At 40.2% G+C, this 15,951-nt stretch overlaps 1 pseudogene; it reads left to right on the top strand.

Moving 5' to 3' along the window:
* Positions 1–11,357: 11,357 nt before the first annotated feature.
* Positions 11,358–12,303, top strand: LOC110309636 (ribosome biogenesis protein NSA2 homolog pseudogene; annotated as a pseudogene).
* The last annotated feature ends 3,648 nt before the right edge of the window (positions 12,304–15,951 follow it).

Below are 15,951 nucleotides of genomic sequence, written 5' to 3'. Positions count from 1 at the left end.
TAGAAGCACAGGTGTTCTGAGTGGCTTTCAGTCCAATGTGAACTAGACATCGTAAGCAGGGTAGCTGCTGTAACCAGAGGGATAGCATGGAAAACCCCATCCTTTTCTCAAATGCTTTCTCTCTGTAGGAATTTCATACATACACACAATGTTTTCATAACATCTACCCCCTACTCCCTCCCCTCTAACTCCTACTAGAACCACCAACCATGTAATTTGCCTAATTTCATGTACTCTTTGTTTTGTTTTGTTTTGTTTTATTTTTTGAGAGAAGTAGGTACCTTTGGCTGGCCAGGACTCACTATGTAGACAAGGTTGGTCTTCAACTCACAGACATCCATGCCTGTGTCTTCTTCTCTCTCTGCCTCCTGAGTGCTGGGATTTAATGCAAGTGCCACCATACCCTGCATGCAGTATTTTTCTAAGTCCCCTAGGTTCAGTTATTACTGCCAATATGTGCATTGGGCATACCACTGCAGCATGGACAACCTTTCAGAGGACGATGACCTAGAAGAAAACTGACTCTCCTTCCCCTAGCAGGTATAAACTGCCTTAAGGTGGGATTTTGTGAGACCTTCCTCCATCCATACTGCAATTTTAACTGGCTTGACCTTGTACAGGTCTTGTGCATGCAGCCATGGTCCCTATGAGATCATGTGTGCAACACCTCTGTCATGTACAGAAAACAGTTTTGTAGGAGCCCTCTGCAACCCCTGACTCATGCAATCAGTCTGCCTCAGGAGAAGAGGGTGACATGTAGATGCCCCAATTAGGGCTCAGTAGGTAAAGTCTGTTTCTTATTCTTAGGACAGGAGCATGGGGTTGATAGGGCTGAAGATTCTGCTCCATGAAGTTACACAAATACTCCCCTCTCTTTACCCATCTATTGATGCCTTTCCCACATGGAATCCAAAGCAAGAGAGAATGGGAGAGAGTGAAGGATTGCATCTGGTGGGCTTTAGGAGCCTGTCTAGAAGTGGCTCATATCTCTACCCAGCTCCTTTTACCAAAGCGTAGTCTCACCATGGTCAAGATATTACATAGCAGTCTAGCCAGGCTCAACACCCTTGGAAAAGTAGGCTGGAGAGTTTTGTCACGCAAAACTTTATCAGGTTTCTACAGATCCCTTCTGCTAAGGACCATGCTAAGCAGACTCTGGAAACTATTTTCCTTCCATGTACCTTCCCTTTGGTCCTCTCAAGACCTAGAACAGAAACTTACTGCTATTGCTTTCTCCCTTCTCAAAGGTGACTTCAGGGTCTACAATCATTTCTTGCTTCCTTTACCTTATCCCCTGGGTCCTTCTGTTGTCACCATGAAAGAGATGCCACTTAAGAAAAGACATGTATCAACTGTCAGAATATTGAAAGTCTATTCTCTCTCCCTTACTTCATCAATGTTTCACTTTCATTTTTTTCTTTACAAAATTTAGATGAGTTCATCGTTTTTTTTAAAGATATTTCCTTTATTTACATTTCAAATGTTATCCTCTTTCCTAGTTTCCCCTCTGAAAATCCCCTTTTGCTTCCTTCCTCCCCCTGCTCACCAACCCACCCACTCCTGCTTCCTGGCCCTGGCATTCCACTACACTGGGGCATAAAACCCTCACAGGACCAAGGGTCTTTCTTCCCACTGATGACCAACTAGGCCATCCTCTGCTACATATGAAGCTAGAGTCCCATGAGTCCCACCATGTGTATTCTTTGGTTGGTGGTTTAGTCGCTGGGAGCTCTGAGGGTACTGGTTAATTCATATTGTTGTTCCTCCTATAGGGCTGCAAAACCCTTCAGCTCATTGGGTCCTTTCTTTAGCTCCTTCATTGGGGACCCCGCGCTCCATCCAATGGATGGCTGTGAGCATCCATTTGTCAGGCACTGGCAGAGCCTCTCAGGAGACAACTATATCAGGCTCCCGTCAGCAAGTTCTTGTTGGAATCCACAATAGTGTCTGATTTTGGTGGTTGTTTATGGGATGGATCACAAGGTGGGGCAGTCTCTGAAAGGACATTCCTTCAATCTTTGCTCCAAACTTTGTCTCTGTAACAAATGTCTATTCCATGGGTATTTTGTGTCCCCTTCTAAGAAGGATCCAAGTATTCACACTTTGATCTTACTTCTTCTTAAGTTTCATTTGTTTTGCAAATTGTATCTCTGAGCTTCTGGGCTAATATCCACTTATCAGTGAGTACATATCATGTGTGTTATTTTGTGACTGGGTTACCTCACTTAGGATGATATTCTCCAGATCCATCCATTTGCCTAAGAATTTCATAAATTCATTGTCTTTAATAGCTTCCTAGTACTCCATTGTGTAAATGTATCACATTTTCTATATCCATTCCTCTGTTGAGGGACATCTGGGTTCTTTCCACCTTCTGGCTATTATAAATAAGGCTACAATGAACATAGTGGAGCATGTGTCCTTATTACATGTTGGAGCATCTTCTGGGTGTATGCCCAGGAGTGATATTGGTGGATCTTCCAATAGTACTATGTCCAATTTTCTGAGGAACCACCAAACAGATTTCCAGAGTGGTTGTAACATCTTACTATCCCACCAGCAATGGAGAAGTGTTCATCTTATTCTACATCCTCTGGAGCATCCGTGGTTACCTGAATTTTTTTATCTTAGCCATTCTGACTGGTATGAAGTGGAACCTGAGGATTGTTTTCAGTTGCATTTCTCTGATGACTAAGGATGTCGAACATTTTTTGAGGTGCTTCTCAGCAATTTGGTATTCCTCAGTTGAGAATTTTTTGTTTAGCTCTGTACGCCATTTTTTAATAGGGTTATTCAGTTTTCTGCAGTCTAACTTCTTGAGTTATATATATATATATATATATTGGATAATACCCTCTATCAGATTTAGGATTGCAAAAGATATTTTCTCAATCTGTTGGTTGCCTTTTTGTCTTACTGACAGTGTCCTTTGCCTTACAGAACCTTTGCAATTTTATGAGGTTCCATTTGTTGATTCTCGATCTTACAGCACAAGTCATTGGTTTTCTGTTCAGGAATTGTTCCACTGTGCCTGTATGTTTGAGGCTCTTCCCCACTTTCTCCTCTATAAGTTTCAGTGTCTCTGGTTTTGTGTAGAGGTCCTTGATCCATTTGGACTTGAGCTTTGTACAAGAAGATAAGAATGGATCAATTAGCATTCTTCTACATGATAACCACTAGTTGAGCCAGCACCATTTGTTGAAAATGCTGTCTTTTTTCCACTAAATGGTTTTTGCTCCTTTGTCAAAAATCAAGTGACCATAGATGTGTAGGTTTATTTCTGGGTCTTCAATTATATTTCATTGATCTATCTGTCTGTCACTGTACCAGTACCATGCAGTTTTTTTCACAGTTGCTCTGTAGTAGAGCTTGAGGACAGGCATGGTGATTCCACCAGAGGTTGTTTTATTGTTAAGAATAGTTTTTGCTATCCTAGGTTTTTTGTTATTCCAGATGAATTTAAAAGTTGCTCTTTCCGAGGAACACTCCTCCATTGTTGGTGGAATTGCAAGCTTGTACAACCACTCTGGAAATCAGTCTGGCGGTTCCTCAGAAAATTGGACATAGTACTACCGGAGGATCCTGCAATGCCTCTCCTGGGCATATATCCAGAATATGTTCCAACTGGGAAGAAGGACACATGCTCAACTATGTTCATAACAGCCTTATTTGTAATAGCCAGAAGCTAGAAAGAACCCAGATGCCCCTCAACAGAGGCATGGATACAAAAAATGTGGTACATTTACACAATGGAGTACTACTCAGCTATTAAAAAGAATGAATTTATGAAATTTCTAGGCAAATGGTTGGACCTGGAGGGCATCATCCTGAGTGAGGTAACCCAATCACAAAAGAACTCATATGATATGTACTCACTGATAAGTGGATATTAGTCCAGAAACATAGAATACCCAAGATATAAGACACAATTTGCGAAACACATGAAACTCAAGAAGAATGAAGACCAAAATGTGGACACTTTGCCCCTTCTTAGAATTGGGAACAAAACACCCATGGAAGGAGTTACAGAGACAAAGTTTGGAGCTGAGACAAAAGGATGGATCATCTAGAGACTGCCATACCCGGGGATCCATCCCATAATCAGCCTCCAAACGCTGACACCATTGCACACACTAGCAAGATGTTGCTGAAAGGACCCTGATATAGCTGTCTCTTGTGAGACTAGGCCAGGGCCTAGCAAACACAGAAGTGGATGCTCACAGTCAGCTATTGGATGGATCACAGGGCCTCCAATGGAGGAGCTAGAGAAAGTACCCAAGGAGCTAAAGGGGTCTGCAACCCAATAAGTGGAACAACAATATGAACAACCAGTACCCCCACCCCCCTGAAGCTCGTGTCTCTAGCTGCATATGTATCAGAAGATGACCTAGTCGGCCATCAGTGGAAAGAGAGGCCCATTGGTCTTACAAAGTTTATCTGCCTCAGTACAGGGAAACACCAGGGCCAAGAAGTGGGAGTGGGGGGGAGGCACGTGGGGGGGAGGGTTTGGGGGACTTTTGGGGTAGCATTGGAAATGTAAATGAAAAAAATACCTAATTAAAAAAAATGATTACCAAAAAAAAAAAAAAAGTTGCTCTTTCCGACTGGGAAGAATTGACTTGGAATTTTGAGAGATTGCATTGAATCTGTAGATTGTTTTTGGTAAGATAGCCATTTTTACTATATTAATCCTGCCAATCCATCAGCATGGGAGATCTTTCCTTCTTTTGGGATTTTCTTTGATTCCCTCTTCAGAGACTTGAAGTTCTTATCATATAGGTCTTTTACTTCCTTAGTTAGAGTCACACCAAGGTATTTTATATTATTTGTGACTATTGTGAAGGGTGTTGTTTCCCTAATTTCTTTCTCAGCCAGTTTTTCCTTTGTATAGAGAAAGGCCACTGATTTATTTGAGTTAATTTTATATCCAACCACTTTGCTGAAGTTTTTTTTAATCAGGTTTAGGAGTCCTCTGGTGAATTTTTGGGGTCACTTATATATACTATCATATCATCTGCAATAGTGGTATTTTGACGTCTTCTTTTCCAATTTGTATCCCTTTGATCTCTTTTTGTTGTCTAAGTGCTCTAGCTAGGACTTCAAGTACCATATTGAATAGGTATAGAGAGATTGGGCAGCCTTGTCTAGTCCATGATTTTAGTGGGATTGCTTCAGGTTTCTCTACATTTAGTTGATGCTGGCTACTGATTTGCTATGTTTTGCTTTTACTATGTTTAGGTATGGGACTTGAATTCCTGCTCTTTACAAGACTTTTATCATGAATGGGTGTTGGATCTTGTCGAATGCTTTCTCCGCATCTAAGGAGATGATCATGTGGTTTTTGTCTTTGAGTTTGTTTATATAGTGGATTATGTTGATGGATTTCTCTATATTGAACCACCCCTGCAACCCTGGAAAGAAGCCTAATTGATCATGATAGATGAATGTTTTGATGTGTTCTTGAATTCAGTTTGCAAGAATTTTATTGAGTATTTTTCCATCGATATTCATATGTAAAATCGGTCTGAAATTCTCTTTCTTTGTTGGGTCTTTGTGTGGTTTAGGTATCAGAGTAGTTGTGGCTTCATAGAACGAATTCAGTAGAGTACCTTCTGTTTCTATTTTGTGGAATAGTTTGTAAAGGACTGGAATTAGATCTTCTTTGAAGGTCTGATAGAACTCTGCACTAAAACCATCTGGTCATGGGCCTTTTGTTTTGGTTGGGAGACTATTAATGACTGCTTCTATTTCTTTAGGGAATATGCGACTGTTTAGATTGTTAATCTGATCCTGATTAACTTTGGTACCTGGTATCTGCCTAGAAAATTGTCCATTTCATCCAGGTTGTATGCTCGCTCCAGTTTCTTTTTGGAGGCACTCAGAGCTATGAGTTTTCCTCTTAGGAATGCTTTCCTTGTGTCCCATAAGTTTGGGTATGCTGTGGCATCATTTTCATTAAACTTTAAAAAGTCTTTAATTTCTTTCTTTATTTCTTCCTTGACCAAGGTATCATTGAGAAGAGTGTTGTTCAGCTTCTACGTGTAAATGGGCTTTCTATTATTTATTTTGTTATTGAAGATCAGCCTTAGTTCATGGTGATCTGATAGAATGCATGGGATTATTTCCATATTTTTGTATCTGCTGAGGCCTGTTTTCTGGCCAATTATATGTTCAATTTTGGAGGAGGTAACATGAGAAGCTGAGAAGAAAGTATATCCTTTTGTTTTAGGATAAAATGTTCTCTAGATATCTATTAAATTCATTTGTTTCATAACTTCTGTTAGTTTCAATGTGTCTCTGTTTATTTTCTGTTTCCGTAATCTTTTTTTTCTTTTTTTTTTAAATATTTTTTTATTACGTATTTTCCTCAATTACATTTCCAATGCTATCCCAAAAGTCCCCCATACCCTCCCCCCCACTCCCCTACCCACCCATTTCCACTTTTTGGCCCTGGCATTCCCATGTACTGGGGCATATAAAGTTTTCGTGTCCAATGGGCCTCTCTTTACAGTGATGGCCTACTAGGCCATCTTTTGATACAAATGCAGCTAGAGACAAGAGCTCCGGGGTACTGGTTAGTTCATAATATTGTTGCCCCTACGGGGTTGCAGATCTCTTTAGCTCCTTGGATACTTTCTCTAGCTCCTCCATTGGGGGCCCTGTGATCCATCCAATAGCTGACTGTGAGCATCCACTTATGTGTTTGCTAGGCCCCGGCCTAGTCTCACAAGAGACAGCTTCTGTAATCTATACATTGATGAGAGAAGGGTGTTGAAGTCTCCCACTATTATTGTGTGCAGTGCAATGTGTGCTTTGAGCTTTACTAAAGTTTCTTTAATGAATGTGGATGCCCTTGCAGTTGGAGCATAGATTTTCAGATTTGAGAGTTCATCTTGGTAGATTTTACATTTGATGAGTATGAAGTGTCCCTCCTTGTGTTTTTTTAAAAAATAACTTTAGGTTGAAATCTGATTTTATTCAATATTAGAATAGCTACTCCAGCTTGCTTCTTGGGACCATTTGCTTGGAAAATTGTTTTCCAGCCTTTTACTCTGAGGTAGTGTCTGTCCTTGTCCCTGAGGTGGGTTTCCTGTATGGAGCAAAAAGTTGGGTCCTGTTTACATAGCCAGTCTGTTAATCTATGTCTTTTTATTAGGGAATTGAGTCCATTGATATTAAAAGATATTAAGAAAACTTAATTGCTGCTTCCTGTTATTTTTGTTGTTAGATTTGGTATTCTGTTCATGTTGCTATCTTCTTTTAAGTTTGTTGAAAGATTAGTTTCTTGCTTTTTCTAGGGTGTAGTTTCGCTCCTTGTGTTGGTGTTTTCCCTTTATTATCCTTTGAACGGCTGGATATCTGTAGAGATATTGTGTAAATTTGGTTTTGTCATGTAATAGTTTGGTTTCTCCATCTATGGTAATTGAGAGTTTTGCTGGGTATAGTAGCCTAGGATGGCATTTGTTTTCTCTTAGGGTCTGTATGACATCTGTCTAGGATCTTCTGGCTTTCATAGTCTCTGGTGAGAAATCTGGTGTAATTCAAATAAGTCTGCCTTTATATGTTACTTGAAGTTTTTCCCTTAGTGCTTTTAATATTCTGTCTTTGTATAGTGCATTTGGTGTTTTAATTATTATGTGTCAGGAGGAATTTCTTTTCTGTTCCTTTCTATTTGGTGTGCTGTAGACTTCTTGTATGTTCATGTGCATCTCTTTCTTTAAGTTAGGGAAGTTTTCTTGTATAATTTTGTTGAAGATATTTACTGGCCCCTTAAGTTGAAAATCTTCATTTTCATCTATACCTAATATCATTAGGTTTGTTCTTCTCCTTGTGTCCTGGATTTCCTGGATGTTTTGGGTTAGGATCTTTTTTCATTTTGCATTTTTTTATTGTTGTGTTAATGTTTTCTATGGTATTTTCTGCACCTGAGATTCTCTCTTTCACGTCTTGTATTCTGTTGGTGATGCTTGCATCTATGGCTCCTGACTTTTTTCCTAGTATTTCTATCTCCAGAGTTGTCTCCCTTTGTGATTTCTTTATTGTTTCTACTTTTATTTTTAGATCCTGGATGGTTTTGTTCAATTCCTTTACCTGTTTGGTTGTATTTACCTGTAATACTTTAAGGGATTTTTGTGTTTCTTCTTTCAGGGCTTCTACCTGTTTGCCTGTGGTCTCCTGTCATTCTTTAAGGGTTTTTTTGTGTTTCCTCTTTAAGGGCTTCAACCTGTTTAGCTGTGTTCTCCTGTATTTCTTTAAGAGAATCATTAACGTCCTCCTTAAAATTGTCTATCAGCATCATGAGATATGATTTTAAGTCTGAATCTTGCTTTCTGGTGTGTTGGGGTATCCAGGACTCTCTGTGGTGGAAATACTGGGTTCTGATGATGCTAAGCATTCTTGGTTTCTGTTGGTAAGATTCTTGCATTTGTCTTTTGCCATGATAATCTCTGGTGTTAGATGTTCTTGCCATCTCTGGCTGGAGCTATTTCCTCCTGTGAGTCTGTAAGCCTGTGTCAGAACTCCTGGGAGACCAGCTCTCTCCTGGCAAGACCACTACACAGAGGGCTGTGATCAGCCCCACCTCCTAGCTGCAGGTGTCTCAGCTGCTCTGTTGCCTGCCCACTTCTGAGTGGACCTGCCTTAGAGTTTCACCAGATTGAAAATGTGGATCTCACCTGAGTCATGGGGTCAGACACTTCCTGGAGGCAAGCCCTTCTCTGGCTGGGAAGATGCACAGAGGGCTGAGAATCAGCCCCACCTCCTGGGTGCAGAAGTAGGCTCATAGGACCCTGTCCCAGAAGCTCTGCTGCTTCTGAGGCCTGTGCTCTCCTGAGTGTACATGCCTTAGAGAGTCACAGGAGAGAAAATCCAATGTTTCATTTTCATGCAAACAAACTCACATCTGCCTGTCCCAGTGGAGTCTCATCATGTATATGATGCACTGCCTATTGACATTGGGATGGCAGAGAAGATCTAGACTTGGGATTTAAGTGTTCAGCGGGAGTCTAAGCATGCATAGGTACAATGAGAATGTGGAAACTCAACCCTGCCTTTTAGCAAACTCAAATGAAGAACATAGAAGCTCAGGGTCAGAGAGACTTGGAAAGAAATGGATTGTGCACTAAGTCTATGGGAACAGAAAAGGCTTCCCTGGAGAAGTGATGGTCACATCAGAAACTCTGAATGCCTGCTGAGTCACCATGTGAGCACTCAGTACTTTACACATATGCATTCTCAAAACAACCTTGAAGGGGGCACTATTATTGTTCCCTTATCCAGATCACAACAAGCATTGTGGGACAGCATGCTATGAAGGACAGAACTGGTACAAGTGGAATGGTGTGAGTATGATAAGAATGCTAAGTTTTGTAGTTGGAAAAATGAGAGCAAGAAAGAGCACTGTCTACTCCTCCAAAGGACCGAGTTTCAATACCCAGAAGCCCACAACTGTCTGCAACTCCAAGTCCAGTTCCATGGGATCCAACACCCTTATACAGACATGTGTCCTGGCAAAATGCCAGTGCATGGTGTGTGTGTGTGTGTGTATGTTATTATGTTATTAAAGAAAAAGTTGGGTGTAATGGCACATGCCTTTAATCCTAGCACTTGTGAGGCAGAGGCAGGTGGATCACTGAAAAACAAAACAAAAATGCTTAATTTCTTGGTTTTGACAACAGTTTTATGATAATGTGAGAGGATGTCATTGTCTATAGTAAATACACCCAAAACGGCTGAGGGGTAAGGGAGAGTGACATCCTTAAAGTAATTTTCAAATATCTCAGAAAACAATAGCTGTGTGTGGTGTGTAGCTATGAACATGGAGACACTTGCTGAGAGAGGAGGGAGGGAGGGAGAGAGGAGGGGGCCATTTTAAGTAAACTTGGTAAAATATTGGCAGCACCTTTCCTGTGCTGGCTTGGACACAATTCCAAGAACCTGAAGGTTGTATAAGAGACATTCATTTTGCAGTCATGAAGAATAATACTCCAGGTGAAGGGAACCTGCCCAGGTTCTGGTAGGAGCTGTTCTTAGCTTTCAGATGGCTGCCTTCAAACAGTGATCATATCTCATGGGAAGTACACGCTCTCTGCTGTGTTCTCATAAGAGCATCAGGGAGTTGTAGGTTCTCAAGGCAGGATGGATAAGGTGATGAGAGCAGCAGTTCTAAAATAAAAATGAACATCTGTTAAGAATGTATGATTTCTCCCTTGGCATTGAACATTTATCATGAATTGATATTTAATCTTCAAAATAGCCCTAGAGAGATACTACCTCTCATATAGACTTCTGGTTCTAGCTAAGACCATATGACAATGTTACTCCCTTAGCTGTAAGCCCTTGTCAGGAATCTCCATATTTGAAGAGAGTGGCCTCATCTAATGTCGTAGACCGAGCTAACTCAAGTGCAGGAACAGACTGATGAATTGTACAGGCTCTGCCTCTTGCCAAAGTCAAGCCAACTCTAAAATGTTCTCCCATTTTTATAGCTCCCTGTGAGGTGGCCTCAGCTCAACCTTTCTGACAGTTCCACATCTTCTTCAACTGCCCACCTGGGATGTTTGCTTCCCTTGCAATGGTGGATGACAAGAAAACTCTCTGGTAAATCTCTGACACATGAGCCCATCTCTGAGAGTTCTCCTTCAGGAACTCAGACTGGGTCAGCCACCAGATCAAGGTACACATCTTCTAGTACTGAGATTCATCAGTTACTTTGTGGTAACAGGCCCAAACAGACCCACACCTGGCTTCTACTACTGATCAGATGCAATGTGAATGTGTTGGCCAGGACTCACAGGTAGAAATAAACTCCTGCTGTGATGTGTAAGAGTGGCAGTGTTAGAGATGGAGTAGGTGGGAGGGAATTTGGATTAGATAATGTCATCAGGGTGAAGTGCACATGCACACAGGCACACTCACATGCATGCACAAGCATATACACACGTGCACACATATATTCACTCATACTCTTTGTATTTTGCACTGTATGATGATTGGTTGGTCTTTGACTGGATTACTTCTAAGACTAGATTAATAGAGGTTTCTGTGTATTTGTGAGGGCATTTCGGGACAGCCAGGAAGGACATTATTGGAATATAATTGTCTTGAGTGGGGGGTCATTCATCAATATGTTGGCTGACTTGGTGCAAAAGAATTTGGAGAAAGGTGCTGTTAGCACCTGAATGAAACCACTTTTTTCTCTATGCACCTGCCCTGCTGCCATCCTCTGCTGGCATCAGACTCCTGATTCTTCAGTCCGTTACTGCCTGAACGAAGTAAGCTTGTGGACCAGTGACACCCAGGAATTAAGAGGTTTTTGAACCCAGGAGGTCACAGATGGCTGCTCTACGGCTGTCATCATGCCACAAAATGAATATATTAGATTGCATCGCAAATGATATGAATATCGTTTGGACTACCATGAGAAAAAGAGAAAGAAAGAAAGAAAGAAAGAAAGAAAGAAAGAAAGAAAGAAAGAAAGGTCTGTAGGCCCATGACCGTTCAAAGAAGGCCAAAAAAATAAAATAAAATAAAATAAAATATAAAATATGAAATAAGAGATTTCCCTGAAGCTTAAACTCTACCATAAACAGCACCATGCCGAGCAAATACAAATGAAAAAGACTATTAAGATGCATGAAAAGAGAAACACCAAGCAGAAGGATGAAGAAACAACTTTACAGGGAGCAGTCCTATCTGCTGGACAGAGAAGGAGTCGAGAGCAAAAGCACTTTCCATGATTAAGCAGAAATGAAAAAAAAAGGGCAGGAAAATGGAAGGTCCCAAAATTCATGCCCAAGGAGAAACAGAAGTATTGAAAGTTATTCGAACAGGAAAAAGAAAAAAGAAGGCATGGAACAGAATGGTAACTAAACTCTGCTTTGTTGGTGATGGCTTTACAAGAAAATGACCTAAATATGAAAAGTTCATTAGGCCAATGGGTCTACATTTCAAAAAAGCCCATGTCACACACCCTGATCTTTTGTCTGCCTATACTCAGTGTAAAAAAAGAATCCATCATCCTCGTTATATACAACCCTGGGTGTGATCACCAAATGTACAGTTATTGAAGTGAATGTGAATGAGTTGGGCCTTGTGACACAAGGAGGCAAGGTTATTTGGGGAAAGTATGGCCAAGTTACCAACAATCTGGAAAATGATGGATGCTGGTTTGATAGTGGCATCATACACATCATTCCACTCACTACTGAAGATGACACACTGCCAGGAAAACACCATCACTGGGATCTATTTGAACTACAAGCAGCCTTACCCCATGTGCAGTCATCAAGAAGTATTTATTGAGCTGGAGACATGACTCAGCAGTTAAGAGCACTGGCTGCTCTTCCAGAGATCCTGAGTTCAATTCCCAACAAGCACATGGTGGCTCACAACCATCTGTTATAGGATCCAGTGCCCTCTTCTGATATGTCTGAAGATAGCTACAATGTACTCACATATGTTAAATAAATAAAATCTTTGGAAAAAACAAAGGAGTATTTATTAAGTTGTAAAGAAAAGTAAAACACTGCCCAATTTTACTATCAAAAACTTACAATACTAATAAAATACACTTTAAAAAGGAATTGGAAGTAGACGTAAGTACATAAAAAAGGGCAAGAATCAATCCCTCTGCCCATTTGGAAGCTAGTTAGTGGATATTAGGTATGTTGTTCTCTTTGCAAACATTCTGTATTATTTAAATTAACACACAGGATTTACTTGTAATTGTAGCATTTTTGAACAAAGTGTGTGTTAGTGATCCTCCTTCCACCCCTTGCTACCTTTAATTCTCCCTCCTCTGGCTTTCCCTTTCTGTCTCTTTTCTTCATTTTCCATATCTCGCCCACCCTTCATCCTTCCTCAGGACCTATTTTTCCTCCCTCATTTGATTTCCTATTAGTTGTTTATGCTTTACTAATACACACATACACACCTACACACACACACACACACACACACTCTTCAAGAGACTGAGATCCATATGTGAGAAAGGACATGGAGTTTTTGTCTCTCCAAGAATAGATCATTTCATTTAATATTATAATTTTCATGTCCATCCAGTTTATAGGTCTTACGATTTTATTTTTCTTTTCCACTGAGTAAAATACTATTTTTGTACATGAACTAAATTTTTATTATCCATTCATTTGCTGGTGGATATTTAGGCCAGTTTCCTTTTCTTATCACTAACAGTTGGGCAGTAATAAATGGGATATTCAAGTATCTCCCTGGCAGGGCATGCAGTTCTTAGGGTACATGCCCAGGAGCAGTTCAGCCAGCTCATATGTTAGGTCTACTTTTTATGCACATACCTGTTTTGACTGTATATATGTATGTCTGTGCAGTACATTTGTGCCTCTTGCCTGAAGCCAGAAATGGGCATCAGATCCTGTGCTGACTAGTCTTATGTTAACTTATGTCCAGTTGCAGCAGAAGAGCCCAACATTTGGAGATGCCAGTGCCATGGGATCACCACCAAGAACAGCAGCAGTAGAGTAGAGTCAGCTGGAACTTAGAAGACAAGTTGTGTGTGCTGCAGAGGAAAGAGCTGGAGAAGTGACTCAAGCTCCTTGGTGGAGCCCAGAAGATTGTGAATGAATCCCAGATAACTACACATTGAGTTATTTAGACTGTTGGAGTTTGGTTTTGCTTGGTTCAGACTGCGATTGTACTCTGGCTTTTCCCTCTTGATTTTTACAGATGTGCACAGCTAAACAACTTTAAAGTTTTAAAAGAGATTTAGAATATTTTTTGAGAAACTAGATATTTTAAAGAAACTGAAATTTTACTGTGTTTGAGTTTGTAAAAGACTGTGAGACTTTATTTCTGCTTTTAATATGAGGTCTTGGGGATTGATAAGAAAGGAAAGATTGTGGTTTAACAGCAATGCGCTTGTGTGTCGAGTTGACAAGGGGTCACTGGTGCTGGCTACTCTTATGTTAACTTGACACATAAAGTAGAGGTATTTCTTAACTGAGAAAAAGGTCTCCATAAGATCCAGTTGTATCACATTTTCTTAGTTAATGATTGATGGGGAAAGTCTCAGACCATTGTGGGTGGTGTCATCTTGGGCTGGTGGTCCTGAGTTCTATCAGAAAGCAGACTGATCAAGTCAGGGGTCAGCAGGCCAGCAGACAGCACTTCTTCATGGCCTCTGCGTCAGCTCCTACCTTCAGGTTCCTGCCTTGTTTGAGTTCCTGTCCTGACTTCCTTTGATGACAAACATCCTTTAATATGGAAGTATAAGCCAAATAAAGCATTTCCTTTTCAACTTGCTGTTTGGTCGTGATGTTTCATTGCAGCAATAGAAACCTTAGCTAAGACAGATTTCCCAGAACTGGAGTTACAGATGGTCATGAGGTACCCTGTGTGTGCTGGGAATCAAACCTGGATCCTCTGTAAGAGCAACAATGCCCTAATCCACTGAGCTACCTTTCTAGCCCCTATTAGTTCCATTTTTAATTTTTATAGAAACCTCCATGTTGACTTTCACAGTAGGTGTGCTAGTTTGCAGTGCCCGTTTACCCAAATTCTCTCCACATTTGTTAGCAGATTTCTTGATGACAGCCTTTGACTAGGGTGACACAGTATCTCAAAGTAGTTTTATGTTTTCATTTCCATGATGACTTGCTGGCCATTTCTATTTCTACATTTGAGGACTTCTATGCATGTCATTAGGCTGTTTCTTAATTGGCAGCTTTGATTTCGATGTTTGATTTTTGTTCTTTCTTTGTAAGTTCTACATAGCAGCTTCCTGAAGTACATCTGGTGTCTCCCATCCTGTGGTCTGTTTGTCTGTCTGCTGAGCTAATAGTTACCTTTTAATTTCATGAAGTCCCACGTGTTGATTCTTAGGACTAGTCCATGTACTATTAGAGTTATGGTCAGAAAGAGTTTACCTAAATATGGGTCTTGAACTTCAGTCCCTGCTTCCTTTAGAAGTTTTAGATTTTATTTATTTGGTGTGTGGATCTGGGTGGGAGTGCCTGAAGAGATCAGAAGCAAGTATTGGATCCCCTGGAACTGGAGTTACAAGCAGCTGTAAGCTGACTGATATTGGTACTAGGAACCAAACTGGGGTCTCAAGGAAGAGGAACAGGTGCTCTTAACTGCTAAGCCATCTTTCTAGCCCTGCCTGAATTTCAGGTTGTAAAGTAAGATTTTTTTTTAAAACTTGATTTGAGTTGATATCTATACAAGGTAGAAAATAAGGATCTAATTTCATTCTTCTACAGATGGATCTTAGGGCCAACACCACTTATTAAATAGGCTTATTTTCCATAGCAAGTTCTTCCAAATTTTTGTTGAAAGTTGGAAGCTTTATAGTCTTGGCTTTTTCCTAGATTGTCTGTTCTGGCCTAGAGGTCTACATGTGTGCATTTAAGTCAGTGGCATGCTGTCTCTGCCACTGCACTTCTGTAGTGTTGTTTGCAGTCAGGTACCTCAGGATCACAATTCTTTTTGTTGTGTTCTTTCTCCTTAGGACTGCTTTGGCTTTTTGTAATCTCTGTGGTTCCATATGAATTCTTGGATTCTTTTTTTTTTTTTTTGACTCTTCCTAGGCCTGTGAAGAATGACCTCAGAATTTTTTGTGGGAATTGCATTCAATATGGAGGTTACTTTTGTAATAAAGCCATTCTTCTGTACTAATTCTACCAGCTCTGGAGCATGGAAGGCCTTTCAATAATTTGGTGTTTGCTTTGATTTCCTTTTTATTATTTTGAAGATTTCAATGCATAGATCTTTCACTATCTTAGTTAGATCTATTCCTAATATTTGAATGTATTATAAGTGATATATTTTTCATAATTTTTATATCCAATTAATTGTTGGTATGTATAAATCCTACTTTTTTTTAAATACTGATTTTTGTAGCCTGTAACTTTACTGAGTTTATTAAATCTAAAAGTTTTCTAGCATATTCTAGAGTATCTTTTCAGTATAGAACCA

This window comes from Mus caroli, unplaced genomic scaffold (genome assembly GCF_978045245.1).
Source record: "Mus caroli unplaced genomic scaffold, Mus_caroli_1 scaffold_12, whole genome shotgun sequence".
Taxonomy (NCBI): domain Eukaryota; kingdom Metazoa; phylum Chordata; class Mammalia; order Rodentia; family Muridae; genus Mus; species Mus caroli.
This window is presented reverse-complemented; position numbering and strand designations above follow the sequence as displayed.